This window comes from Phyllobates terribilis, unplaced genomic scaffold, assembly GCF_046119375.1.
Source record: "Phyllobates terribilis strain yellow unplaced genomic scaffold, ASM4611937v1 Scaffold_5__5_contigs__length_657084704, whole genome shotgun sequence".
NCBI classification, from domain to species: Eukaryota; Metazoa; Chordata; class Amphibia; order Anura; family Dendrobatidae; genus Phyllobates; species Phyllobates terribilis.
In genome coordinates, this window is record NW_027362765.1 from 465,327,193 (window position 1) to 465,340,344 (window position 13,152).

At 38.8% G+C, this 13,152-nt stretch overlaps 1 protein-coding gene and 1 long non-coding RNA gene across 2 annotated transcripts in view; one reads left to right on the plus strand and one right to left on the minus strand.

Moving 5' to 3' along the window:
* ARID5B (AT-rich interaction domain 5B) overlaps positions 1 to 13,152 on the minus strand; it is a 383,355-nt gene that overhangs the window by 165,563 nt on the left and 204,640 nt on the right. The window lies entirely within an intron of this gene.
* Positions 1,776 to 11,359, plus strand: LOC141271274 (uncharacterized). Its single transcript, XR_012321878.1, has 3 exons — positions 1,776 to 1,912; positions 6,723 to 6,870; positions 10,676 to 11,359. It is a non-coding gene; the product is annotated as an uncharacterized lncRNA (long non-coding RNA).

Below are 13,152 nucleotides of genomic sequence, written 5' to 3' on the forward strand. Positions count from 1 at the left end.
ATTCCTTGTGTCAAGCCACTCATGACCAATAGACAACACCAGAAGCGTCTTACCGGGACCAAGGAGAAAAAGACCTGGACTGTTGCTCAGTGGTCCAAGGTGTTGTTTTCAGATGAAAGTAAATTTTGCATTTCATTTGGAAATCAAGGTCCCAGAGTCTGGAGGAAGAGTGGAGAGGCCACAATCCAAGCTGCTTGAGGTCTAGTGTGAAGTTTCCACAATCGGTGATGGTTTGAGGAGCCATGACATCTGCTGGTGTAGGTCCACTGTGTTTTATCAAGACCAAAGTCAGCGCAGCCGTCTACCAGGACATTTTAGAGCACTTCATGCTTCCCTCTGCCAACAAGCTTTTTGGAGATGGAAATTTCATTCTCCAGCAGGACTTGGCACCTGTCCACACTGCCAAAAGTACCAATACCTGGTTTACAAACAACAGTATCACTGTGCTTGATTGGCCAGCAAACTCGCCTGACCTTAACCCCATAGAGAATCTATGAGGCATTGTCAAGAGGAAGATGAGACACACCAGACCCAACAATGCAGACGAGCTGAAGGCTGCTATCAAAGCAACCTGGGCTTCCATAACACTTCAGCAGTGCCACAGGCTGATCCCTCCATGCCACATTGCCGCATTAATGCAGTAATTGATGCAAAAGGAGTCCCGACCAAGTACTGAGTGCATTTACTGAACATACATTTCAGTAGGCCAACCTTTTAGGATTTTAAAAACCTTTTTCAAGCTGGTGTTATAAAGGATTCTAATTTACTGAGATAATGATTTTTGTGTTTTCATTGACTGTAGGCCATAATCATCAACATTAACAGAAATAAACACTTGAAATAGATCACTCTGTTTGTAATGACTCTATATAACATATGAGTTTCACTTTTTGTATTGAAGAACTGAAATAAATTAACTTTTTGATGTTATTCTAATTTTGTGAGAAGCACCTGTATATATAATGCATAGAAACTTTAATTGTGCTTAGAAAAGTTTGGTCCATGCAAAAGTTTTGACTGTTAGTGATCCAGGATCTGAGACTCCCCACTACCTGGAAAAATGAAGGAATAAAGTGCTCCTTCGGCGCTGCTCTCCTCCAAAACTGAAGATGGATTCAATTAAAAGTCCATCTTCAGTCTCGGACGGAAGCGGCGCACTGCTGCGAGCTTCTACTCTTCAGTTTTGTGATCTGTAGAGGCCTCGGCACTTGGATTCTCATTGATCAAACTTCTAACAGGTTTCTATGACATGAGAAAAGTTTTGTGAAAGTCCAATTTCACCTCTACGGAAGCACAGAATGATGAGCCACAGCTTCAGTGCTATGTCTACACAGCCCAATGGCTTGTAATGTGAAATTCTGCATGGATTACAATATTGCGCAATTAGCAATAAATGTATGTATATATGTGGGACTCAGCAGAGCTCATGGCACCACTGTTAGCTTATCTACTGTGCGGTCCTTCTACCATCTATTGCTGCAACAATGGTTTATTAGAGTGCGCAAATAAAGAAAGAAGTTTACTAGTACGTTTTACCCAAGCCAAGCGATTATGTACAATTATACGGCTTTACAGCTATTGTGACTTCTGTACCCAGGCACCATATGTGAGAAATGAGTTTATAAAGCCGCTAAGGACAAGGCTTCTACTGTTTTATTAACCTCACTCATTTCGGTCTCAGTTCACTAGTTTACCGTACAGCTATTTATATTACGCAGCAACATGGGAGGAATATTTACAGTGTTTGCTTTGTGCAGCCTGGATATATCCTGTACGGTGGGTAACGTATCTCAGAACTACTTCTCACAGATAATTCTGCACGTTCTGGATGTTTCATCTATGAAGTCCAACATGTTTCGTGAAGATCAAGCTGAATGGCTCCTCGTTGTCCTCTACAACACACTGCAGTAAGGTAAAAACTAATATATAGCAAAAATAAATATTTATATTGGTCAGTGGTAAAAAGGAAACAGCGGGGACCAAGCGCTCGTTGGCTTGATGCCATCAAGAATAACACGGGGATGAACATCAAGCAATTGAAAGACGCCATGGAAAACAGGGAGGCATGGCGAGAACTGGCCTACAGAGGATCCAAGGGTTGGATGCGACTTAATGGATAGAACCAGAATAGGAAAAAAAACAGATATGGTCACAAAGATCCACACACATTTTGGAAGGTTTTAAGAGGGGGGAAATTTCTAGAGGCCATAACCGTGTAAGAATCATAGAATCATAGATTGTTAGAGTTGGAGGGGACCTCTAGGGTCATCTGGTCCAACCCCCTGCTCAATGCAGGATTCAATAACCCATCTCAGACAGATGTCTGTCCAGCCTCTGTTTGAAGATTTCCATTGAAGGAGAACTCACCACCTCTCGTGGCCGCCTGTTCCACTCATTGATCACCCTCACTTTCAAAAAGTTTTTTCTAATATCTAATCTGTATCTTCTCCCTTTCAGTTTCATCCCATTGCTTCTCGTGTTTCCATGTGTGAATGAGAATAAGGATGATCCCTCTACAGTGTGACAGCCTTTGAGATATTTGTAGGCAGCTCTTGTCTCCTCTCTTTTGTAAGCTAAACATTCCCAGATCCTCTAACCGTTCCTCATAGGACATTGTTTGCAGACGGCTCACCATCTTGGTAGCTCTTTCTCTGAACTTGCTCTAGTTTTTTTTTATATCTTTTTTTAAAATGTGGTGCCCAGAAGAACTATGGGCTTGATTCACTATTGCAATTGTGCCATTTTTGTCTAGTTTTTGGTGCCTTTTTTAAAGTTTCCATATGTATTTACCGGATTTTTTTTTTTATATGCGTTATTGTGGTCAAGTTTGCGATTTCCAGATGTTTTTTGGCAGATTAATCAATGGCATCTTTTCAAAAAGTGACAACATTTTTTTGCAAATGTATTTCCATCTTCCCCTGGAGTGAGTTTATGTACATCTGAATTTTGTGACTCTTTAGTGTAACATGGCTTTTGTGCCCAAAAAAAGTTGCAAAAATATTAAAGAAAAAGGTAAAGAGGATTTTGCAGAAAATTAATGAACCATGTGTATCATTTTGAAGAACTTGGTGTAAAAAAACATCAATGAATACTACAAGATACAAAAAAAAAAAAAAAAAGAGACACCAACAAATGATTAATCCGGCCCTTTATACACCATATACACCAAACTGGCAAATATGTGCCAGATCCCACCCACCTTCTCCAGCAGGCTTCAATCAAGGGACAGTTAAGCCCCTTCCAGTGATGGGAACATTCTGAATCTGAAACTTGTGCCTGAAAGAGCAATTCTAGACACAACGGATTCATTAAGCAATTTGTGGTATCTTGCTGCCAGGAAAAGAAAAAAAAACACAAATTTGGTCAAATGTCCATTTTGTGCATTTTTGTGCTGCTCAGCTCACATTTGAAAAGTGTCATGGCTTAGTGCAAAGAGGAGGATCCTGACACCATCCAACAGATGGAATAGAATATACACCAGAACCTGGCACAGATGAAACACATATATTAAAAGGTCTATGCGTTTTAATTAATTTGTTACACTTAACTCTGGCGTGCTCTGGACTAAGACGACATATGAAATATATAATAAAATATAGATATTTCAGAGTCCAAACTCCACTTGAGCTTCTTTCTGTTCAGCATCGCCCCCTGTTGAGTAATGCATGCAAACCCCCACCCCTCAGATGGCCATAACAGCAATATTGACGTTGTTTTGGGTTGGAAAAGTGATTGTCCCTTTAAAGGTGTGGGAAGATTGCTGCTGCAGAAGGCCGCCTCCCAGCTAGAAATCAGCATGGTGAAAGGAAGTGAAATGTATGCTTACGACAACTCACATTAAAGGGATTTTCTGGGCAGGGACTGTATCTGACTATATGATGCTGAATCCTAACAGAGTATAATATAGACACTATTAGGATTCAGCTCGGTCTGACAGTTCAATCAGTCAATGTTCCAGTGTTCATTGAGAGAAGCAAGAAGAGAAGCTAGACGACACACGATTCAAACGGTTAAACAGAGCGGAATCCTAATAGTGTGTACAATATACACTGTAAAGATTCAGCATCATATTCTCAGATACAGTGTCTACCGAAATGTATCCCTGGACTTAGAAAACACCATTAATACCAGCTTTTTCAAGTTGTTCTTTGAAGCACACATCTAAAATGTAACTGGTATTAGGAGAACATTCAGCAGAATGTCTATGTCTGTTTCTAGATCCTCCTCCTCTATCCCCTACCATCTCTATAGAACTTTATCAGCACCAACTGCTCCTATCTCAGCAATGGGAAAGTCTATATTCAACAACAACAGATTTTACCTCTGAACTGAGAATGCTGAGGATAAAAGATGAGTCCAGGAGGATAAATAAGCAGATTTCTTTAATATATATTATATAGTCTCTTATTTTCAGGTATACTATTGATCTATGGAAGGAAAAAATAAAAAATAAATAAAATAAAATAAAACAAGTTACTGTAAAACAAATAAAAAAAATCTGAAATCTTATGAAATCTTACAGTTTTCTCTCTGATCACTGAATCTAACAATCCCCTTTTTTCATAAAGCACTATATTATGTATTGCTGCTTTCTATATATAGATTAAAAAAATATATATATATATATATACATACTTATATATATAGATATATGTATAGCGATATATGCAGTTGAAACCAGAAGTTAACATACGCTATATAAAAAGACACATATGCATGTTTTTCTCAATATCTGACATGAAATCAGAATAAACCTTTCCCGTTTTAGGTCAATTAGGATTACCATCATTTTTAATATTTGCCAAATGCCAGAATAATGAGAGACAGAGAATGTTTTAAGTTTCCATACATTTCATTAGTATTTGTACCATAGCCTTTAAACTGAATGACTTGGGTCAAACGTTTGGGATATCCTTCCACAAGCTTCTCACATTAGTTGGTTGGAATTTGGGCCCATTCCTCCTGACAAAACTGGTGTAACTGATCCAGGTTTGTAGGTCGCCTTGCTCGCACCTGCCTTTTCAGATTTGCCCATACATTTTCAATAGGATTGAGATCAGGGCTTTGTGAAGGCCACTACAAAACATTGACTTTGTTATCTTTAAGCCACTTTGTTACCATTTTGGCAGTATGCTTCGGGTCATTGTCCATTTGGAAGAGCCATTTCGCCCAAGCTTTAACTTCCTGGCTGATGTCTTGAGATGTTGCTTCAGTATTGCCACATAATCTTCTTTTCTCATGATGCCATCTATTTTGTGAAGTGCACCAGTCCCTCCTGCAGCAAAACAACCCAACAACATGATGCTGCCACCCCCATGTTTCACAGTTGGGATGGTGTTCTTCAGCTTCCAAGCTTCTCCCTTTTTTTCTAAACGTATCGATGGTCATTATGCTCAAAAAGTTCAATTTTAGTTTCATCAGACCACAGGACATTTTAAAAATTAAGGTAGTTGTTCCTGTGTGCATTTGTATACATTAATCTGGCTTTTTATGATTCTTAAGGAGTAATGGCTTCTTCCTGGCACAGTGACCTCTCAGCCCATGTTGATACAGTACTCGTTTCACTGTGGATATTGACACAATCTTACCAGCTTCCGCCATCATTTTCACAAGGTCTTTTGCTTTTGCCCTTGGGTTGATATGCACATGTCGGACCAAAGCACATTCATCTCTGAGACACAGAACCCGTCTCTTTCCTGAGCGGTGTGATGGCTGGACATTCCCATTGTGTTTGTACTTTCGTATAATTGTTTGTACAGATGAACAAGGCACCTCCAGGGATCTTGAAATTGTACCCAAGGATGAGCCAGACTTGAGCAAGTCCACAATTCTCTTCCTGATATCTTGGCTGATTTCTTTAGACTTTCCCATGATGCTACACAAAGAAGCAGTGTGCTTCAGGTGTGCATTAAAATACATCCACAGGTGTGTCTCTAATTAACTCAGATGTTGCTAAAAAAAAAAAAACTATCAGAAGCTTCCAAACACATGACATCATCATATGGGCAGTCCAGAATTGTTTAAAGACATCGTAATCTTAGTGTATGTAAACTTTTGACTTTGCAGTAAGTAATAAAAATGCCTTAAAACATTCTCTCTCTCATTATTCTGGCATTTGGCAAATATTAAAAATGACCTAATTGACCTAAAGCGGGAAAGGTTTATTCTGATTTCATGTCAGATATTGAGGAAAACATACATATATTTTTATATAGTGTATGTAAACTTCTGGTTTCAACTGTATAAAGATATATATTTTTTACCGATATAGGTTTGAAGCAAAGAAGATTGGGATATTAGGGTTTTCGTAGCATTTTAGTAAAATGTCAGCTCACTCCACATCTCAGCCTGCTGTGGATATGAGTGCAGTAATGTACGCCAGAGATGTTTGTCAAAGTAATTATGACAGGTGTTATTCTGGTAAATGTCTATTATCTGTTGCTTACTTTTATTTTTAGACTGAAATATTCCATAATTTCCAGTGGTAAAAAAAAAAAGAGTAAATATTCCGCAAAGCGGATTTATCAGGAGATCTGTTCCAAGTCTGGCACTGCAAGAGCTTTAGTTGTCCAACTTCTGCACATGAAAAGCGAGGCTGACTATTAGTTATTACCATTCATATTTTCATCGTGTAAATTACTATTTCATTAGCTATATCAGCTAACATGTGATTTGTTTTTATGCAATTTCATTGACTTTAATGGCATTTTGTGAAATCGCAGGAGAACAGTTTGGCAAAACCACAAGAGGACGTAACTGGCAGCAGCACAAAATGTAGCTCCGTGGCAAAATTAATACACAAGTGGCTAATCGTTCCCTGAGGCTTCCTTGCGTTCTCATTAAGTCTCAGGCACTTCCAAGTACAATAACGTAAGATTCTATTAATATTATTTTATTAGCTTATTTTCATGACTTTTATGCTTACATCACAATATCAGAATATTAACAAAAAAATGTAAAAAAATATTTGGAGCAGCTGAGCCTGGGCAGGACGTAGCCTGAGCGCTGCCAAACAACTTTCCGTTTCCAGCTCTCATATTCATAGGAGACTGTCCAGTTGTTGGGCGAATTACAGCTTAGCAGCTGATATAGACCAAAAAACAAACAGCTAATGAATTATGCAGCTTAGCGGATCCTCTACTGTGCAGAGCTGTTTAGTCACTGCCCGCTGCAGTTGGCCTCCACGACGGCTTCCATCTAATTCCCAACAGAGCAACATAATTTTACTAGGATTATAAAAACGTATTAAACACGTACATGCAAGTGCAGCATTTACCATGGAAACATTCAAAGGACACTTTTCACTTTTATGCGAATACAACATAATGAAATATAGGAGACTTCCTAATCTACTTTGTTTTTTTTTAATTTCCCATTAATATCAAGATTCCAGCTTGCTATCAGTGAATGAGATCAGAAGTTGAAAACTTATCCTTGGACTCCTTCATACAAATTGTTTGCCATTGTTAAACACTTGGGCTAAGTTCCCACGATGAGTATTTGATGAGTTTTTGATGTTGCAGATTTTCTACACTTAGTAGCTTAATTATGTTTTTTCATTGGGTTTTTGAGGTTTTTTTTTTTACATAAATTTTTATCGGATTTTAAACCTGCTTTGCTTTGTAAGCTTCCTGTTACAAAACTTTATTATTGCAGTCATGGGTGGATTACATGCATTTTTAGGCTATGTTCACACATCATGTTTTTTTTGGCATAAATTTTCTGCAGCAAAACCTGATCTTCAAGGGCATTTTGTTAAGGATTTTTCTTGCAGTTTTGGTGCTTTTTTTGATGCATTTTTTCAAAAAAATTTTCACTGTCCTTCATTTTTAATCACGTACATAAAGTTCTGTGAAAAAAAAGAACCCCGTTCTATTTTGGCATCAAAAACGTTGAAACAAATTTTGGTGCGTTTTTTTCACCACCCATTACTTCCTATGGGTGAAAAAACGCTGAAAGAAGTGACATGCTCTATTTTCCAAAAAACACGCAAGGCACAAAATCCTGAACAAAAAAAAACATGATGTGTGAACAGAGACATCTGGTTTCTCATAGACTTTGCTGGTACTGCAAAAGGCAGATGAAAATTTGCATAAAAAACTGCATCAAAAAACGCTGAAAAAAAGCATGATGTGTAGCCTTAGTGTGCTTTTGCTGTGGTAAATAGGGATGAGCAGACCTGTGTATTTTCTGGTTTCCGACCTGGACGTTATTCCAAAGTTTGGTTCAGGTACCAGAACTGTACCCGAACTTGAAGCAGAACCTGAACCTTATTGAAAACAATGGGGACCTGAACTTTTGAGTTGGAAAATTCTCTATCTCTCTTCGCATTTTCTCCGGAACTCCGAACTTTGCAACAGACTCCTGGGAGAAGTCCATGTTCAGTGTTTAGCATCCGACACTAACTGTCCAGTACGAACCCAAAACTTCTAAGTTCAGGTTCCCTCATCTCTAGTGGTAACGCACTAAATGACTTTTTTTTCCTGCGGAGTTTCCTCATCTCATTCAAGTCTATTGGGAAAATCTGCAAGTAAAATGTGTATTGAGGGTCGGTGCCCACGATGCGTTTTTCAAGCGTTTATGCTGCGGAATTTTTGCAGCGTAAATGCTTGGTAATCCTTCCCCCATGGTTCCCAATGAAATTCCGCACTTTCAATGCCCATGCTGCGGGAATTTTCCGCAGCGTTTTTGATGTGCGGAAAAATCCACAGCATGTCCATTATTTGTGCGTTTACGCATGCGGAATTGCCATCTTCAATGCATTAGAAAATGCAAGGCAATTCCGCATGTGCAAAACGCGCGAAAAACGCGTGTCAAATTCCGCACGCGTTTTTCAGGACAAGGAGATGCAGAAATGAAGCGGAAATTTTCTGCTTCATTTCTGCATCGTGGGCACAGCCTGACAGCAAGAGAAATTTGACATGTTGCAGATTTTGCAGGTCAGTGTACGCTGTGTTAATAAAAAAGCACAGCGAGAATGAGACTTTTATAAATCTCATCCACTTTCTGGAACTGTAAGACGCTGTGCTTTTTGCACAGTGAAAATATACAGGGTCAATAATTCACCAAAAACTCATCTTGGAACTTAGCCTTGCAATGAAAAAAAAATGCTTCAAAGTAATGCTTTAGGTTTTGTGGTGACTGAGGTATTTTTCTGGTTCTATTTGTAACCTGTGATTGGTGAAAAGCCAATTGGAAAAAAAAAAGGCATACATAGAGCACACTGCATCGATGAAGAAAAAACACTGACTGCAAAAAAATACCACAAACCAAAATACTTGGCATGTTGTGTGTTTTATATTATTTGTTTTTTTATTTGTTTTTGTTTTTAAGCGCAATACTGCATGTAAATCCAGCCTAAGGCTCTGTTCACTTGTTTGTTTTCAAGGGCCATTTGAAGGGCATTCATACAAAAATAAAATGTTCAGATACACAGGTTTTTATGTCTTTTAAAAAGTTGTGTTTTTCTGTCCATTTCAACTGATATTTGTTGTTGGATGGTTTAAAAATCATAGGCTGCACAACTTTTTGCCTGTCTAAGAAAAGCAGCACCAATTTTTATTTTGAACATTAAACTCTATGGGAAACAAATCGTAACAGATATTTATCTGATATGTCATCCATTTAACCGATCATTTTTTTTAAGTACAGCACATGCCAAGAACAGAACTAATACAGATGCTAGCATACATAAAACAAAAGGTTTACTTTCTCAAAATGTAAATTGTCTCTTCAGTGAGGAGGAGAACTAGAACTGTAGCGACACCTATTGGAAACAGTGATCTGAGAGGAGCTTGCATGGCTTATAAGTCTCCTCACACTGACATGCCAGGCTTGGCTTGTCACTCACCACAAGGAGAAATCTTTCCCCTTAGATCCCAGTCTGAAAATGGAAGCTGGATCCAGTTTGATATCCGTTTGCATCCCTTTATTACATATCCATCTATTTTTATGTTTTGTACACAAACATGTGACAACGTGAACAGAACCGAACTATGTCCAACTGACACACTGGCCCCAATATTGGAATGTTGTGGCTCCATATTCTGTCCAAGAGCACTGAACTATGTACATTATTCACCCAGTACCATGTGTTCTCATACCAGCAAATAAAGTGTCAAACGGAAATGGAGTCTCAATAATATAAAGAAAATTAGGCATTTGTACATTTCCATTCAACAATTTGAAAAAGAAAAAGAAAATCCTATGAAGGAATCATCAATGGAAGAAGATGTGAAGACTTGAATTTTCATTTCATGTAAATCAGTATAGAGTAGTTACAAGCAGGGAGACTTCAATTAAATGTTATGAAGGCTGCCAGTTATCTACTGCCTGTAACAAACTTTAATGAGAAAATACTGCTGAAGTGGCGTTATAGACCTAGATGAGCTGTATCGATACAGCGCTGCAATCCTAAGAGTAATTTAGAGCTGACGTATAAATTATTAAAAGAAAAAGTGAATGTAACAGAGCTCACAAATTGCAATACACTATTAATGTTTCTTCGAGTGGTATTGGCATGCTAATAACTTAAAATTCCATTTGCAAACTGCAGAGAACTTGTGTGACCCACATACATACAACAGGTGCGCGGATATACTGAAAATACAGCCATTTCCATAAATCATCATATATAATGTCTGTGTTTAATACTATGTGTTGTTTTCTTTTTTAGGTGGTTTTAAACACAAGAGGCTTGTCTAACCTGCCCTCTCACATTTCACTGGTGACGAAGACATGCGGTTGCAAAACCTGGATAATAAAGAAACAAGACAGAAGAAGAAAAAACTACAACTTTTGGTGTCTTCATACCAGTCCTGGCCAACTTTGCCAAAGTGGGCATAAGTGGGACAGGGGAGTGGCAGTACCAATCAGTCTAATTCATGACGGTATGTGGCATAATTTATGCCAAAAAATTTACTCCAGCTCCTGACTTGAGTAAGTTTTCTGGCGAGACGCATGGAGTTGCACGCTACTTGTAAGATGCACCTGATTCAGGGCACAGTCAGACGGCCGTATAAATGGGACTGAGATAAGAACACAATGCTCGGACTGGCTTGTGGCTCTCCAGACCCGAGCGTGACAGCTATCTAGAAATATATGAAGCTGTCAGGCTTGGGTGAGCCGACGGTCAGTCTGAGCATTGTGTTCCGATCTTGGTCTGATTTATACGTCTATCTGACTGCACCCTCATTCAAGTGTTGTATGCCTCTTACTCCCCCACTCCCCTTCATTAATACAGGCATTTCTTAAAGGGGTTTTCCCATGAACAAAAGTTCATAATCAATCAATAATCAAATCAATAGATCTTGGAATAATAATAACTTCCACAATTGGATGTTTAAAATAAAATGTTCCTGTGCTGAGATAATCTTATACATGTGCCCCTGCTGTGTACTGTGTAATGGCTGTGTCTGACCGTGCCGGAACATGGTCTGATCATACCACAGCTCCTGGACAGGAGAGGAGAAAAAAAGAGTATACAGACATTTCAGCAGGGGATCACAGCTGATTTTTTTCTTTGAAGTAAAACATTTTTTATAAACAGGCAGGGAAATGTTTTAGCTCACAAAAAAAAATCAGCTGTGATCCCCTGCTGTAATGTCTGTATACTCTTTTCCTTCCTCCCCTGCCCAGGAGCTGTGGTAGGATCAGACCATGTCCCTGTACAGTCAGACACAGCCATTACACAGCACACAGCAGGGGCACATCTATAAGATTATCTCAGCACAGGAACATTTTATTTAAACACATCCAATTGTGGAAATTATTATTATTCCAAGATCTATTGATTAAAATGAACTTTCGTTTGTGGGAAAACCCCTTTAATGAATCAAGGTCTACATGCACATGTCGTAAGTGTAGATTTGAACAAGGGCTGCACCAGCTTTTACATATCATTAAATTTATATCCTGTGAAAAAGTCCAACTCTAGTAGAATTGTAATATGCAAATTGCCTCTTTACAGATGAAGAGGACTTGTACTCTATAGCGCCACCTATTGGAAGCAGAAATCCTATAAGTCACAATTGACCCTTTAACGAGTCGTGCAATATGACTTAGGATAAAAGCCAAATCAGAATCTCTATTTGCAGACACGGTGTTTCGGGCTGTTGGCCCTCGTCAGTGCAAAGTATGAGAACTGATTTGGCTGGGTGAGAGGCTCCGGATTGAGGTCTACGGGGTAATGTTTGTCAGTCTCCACAAGGAGAAACATTACACCTTAGTAGTATTGTAGTAACTTTGATGGTGGCAGGACTGTGGAGATCTCGCTTTCCTCTTTGCATGTTATTTCTAGTAGTTCTAGTAAAACAAGGTATTGCTGATACATTACCAAGAATCACTCAAAATAACATAACACATCCAAATATTTATCTCTGTGTGCTGAGACTGCAAAAGCCACATTCTCCCCGCACCCAACTGTTTGCATTTATGCGAGTCTTGCAATTGTGAAAATCGACGGCGTATTCCAGCAAGCCCGCTTCTCTCCAGCCTTCCGCTCAGTCACATAAATATCAGCGCGTGTTTACAAAACTTTGTCAACTCGTATGTACAAGCTCTTCTAAATAAACAGATGCCCTAGTGAGATGCCTGAAAGACTCGCATTCTTACAGCCACTGCGAGAACACTAAGTATTTCCCCATATGTTTCACATTTGGATGTCTCAACAAATGAATACCATGTTCAGAAAGGCAGAGAAGTGGGGCCAATATGCATCTAAAGATTTTTTTTTTTTCCCAAAATGGAATAACATCTGTGGCAATAAAAAAAAAAAAAGTGTTTCTTCTTTTCTTCAATAACTGCATTTAAGCACATTATCGGCGGAAAAGAGCTTAGGCTTAATTGTCTTAAAAGGGCTTTATGCTTAAGAAATGTAACAACAAGGCCTTCTTACAGAATTGTAATTACATTGTAGCCAAAATACAAGAGCAATACTGTAGGGCATATTGCAGATTTATATAGATTCATGTGACTGACCCCATGATCTTGGTGAAGCGACACACATTGCTCATTAACACACATCACAGTTAGACATTAAAGCTTTGAAATGCTGCCAGCATGCAGAGATCGGCATATTGCCCTCCGACCCCTGTGCTTCTCATGCCAGTCTTGGTTAAACGGCTGACATTTTACAGTTTTATTTCTTTACCT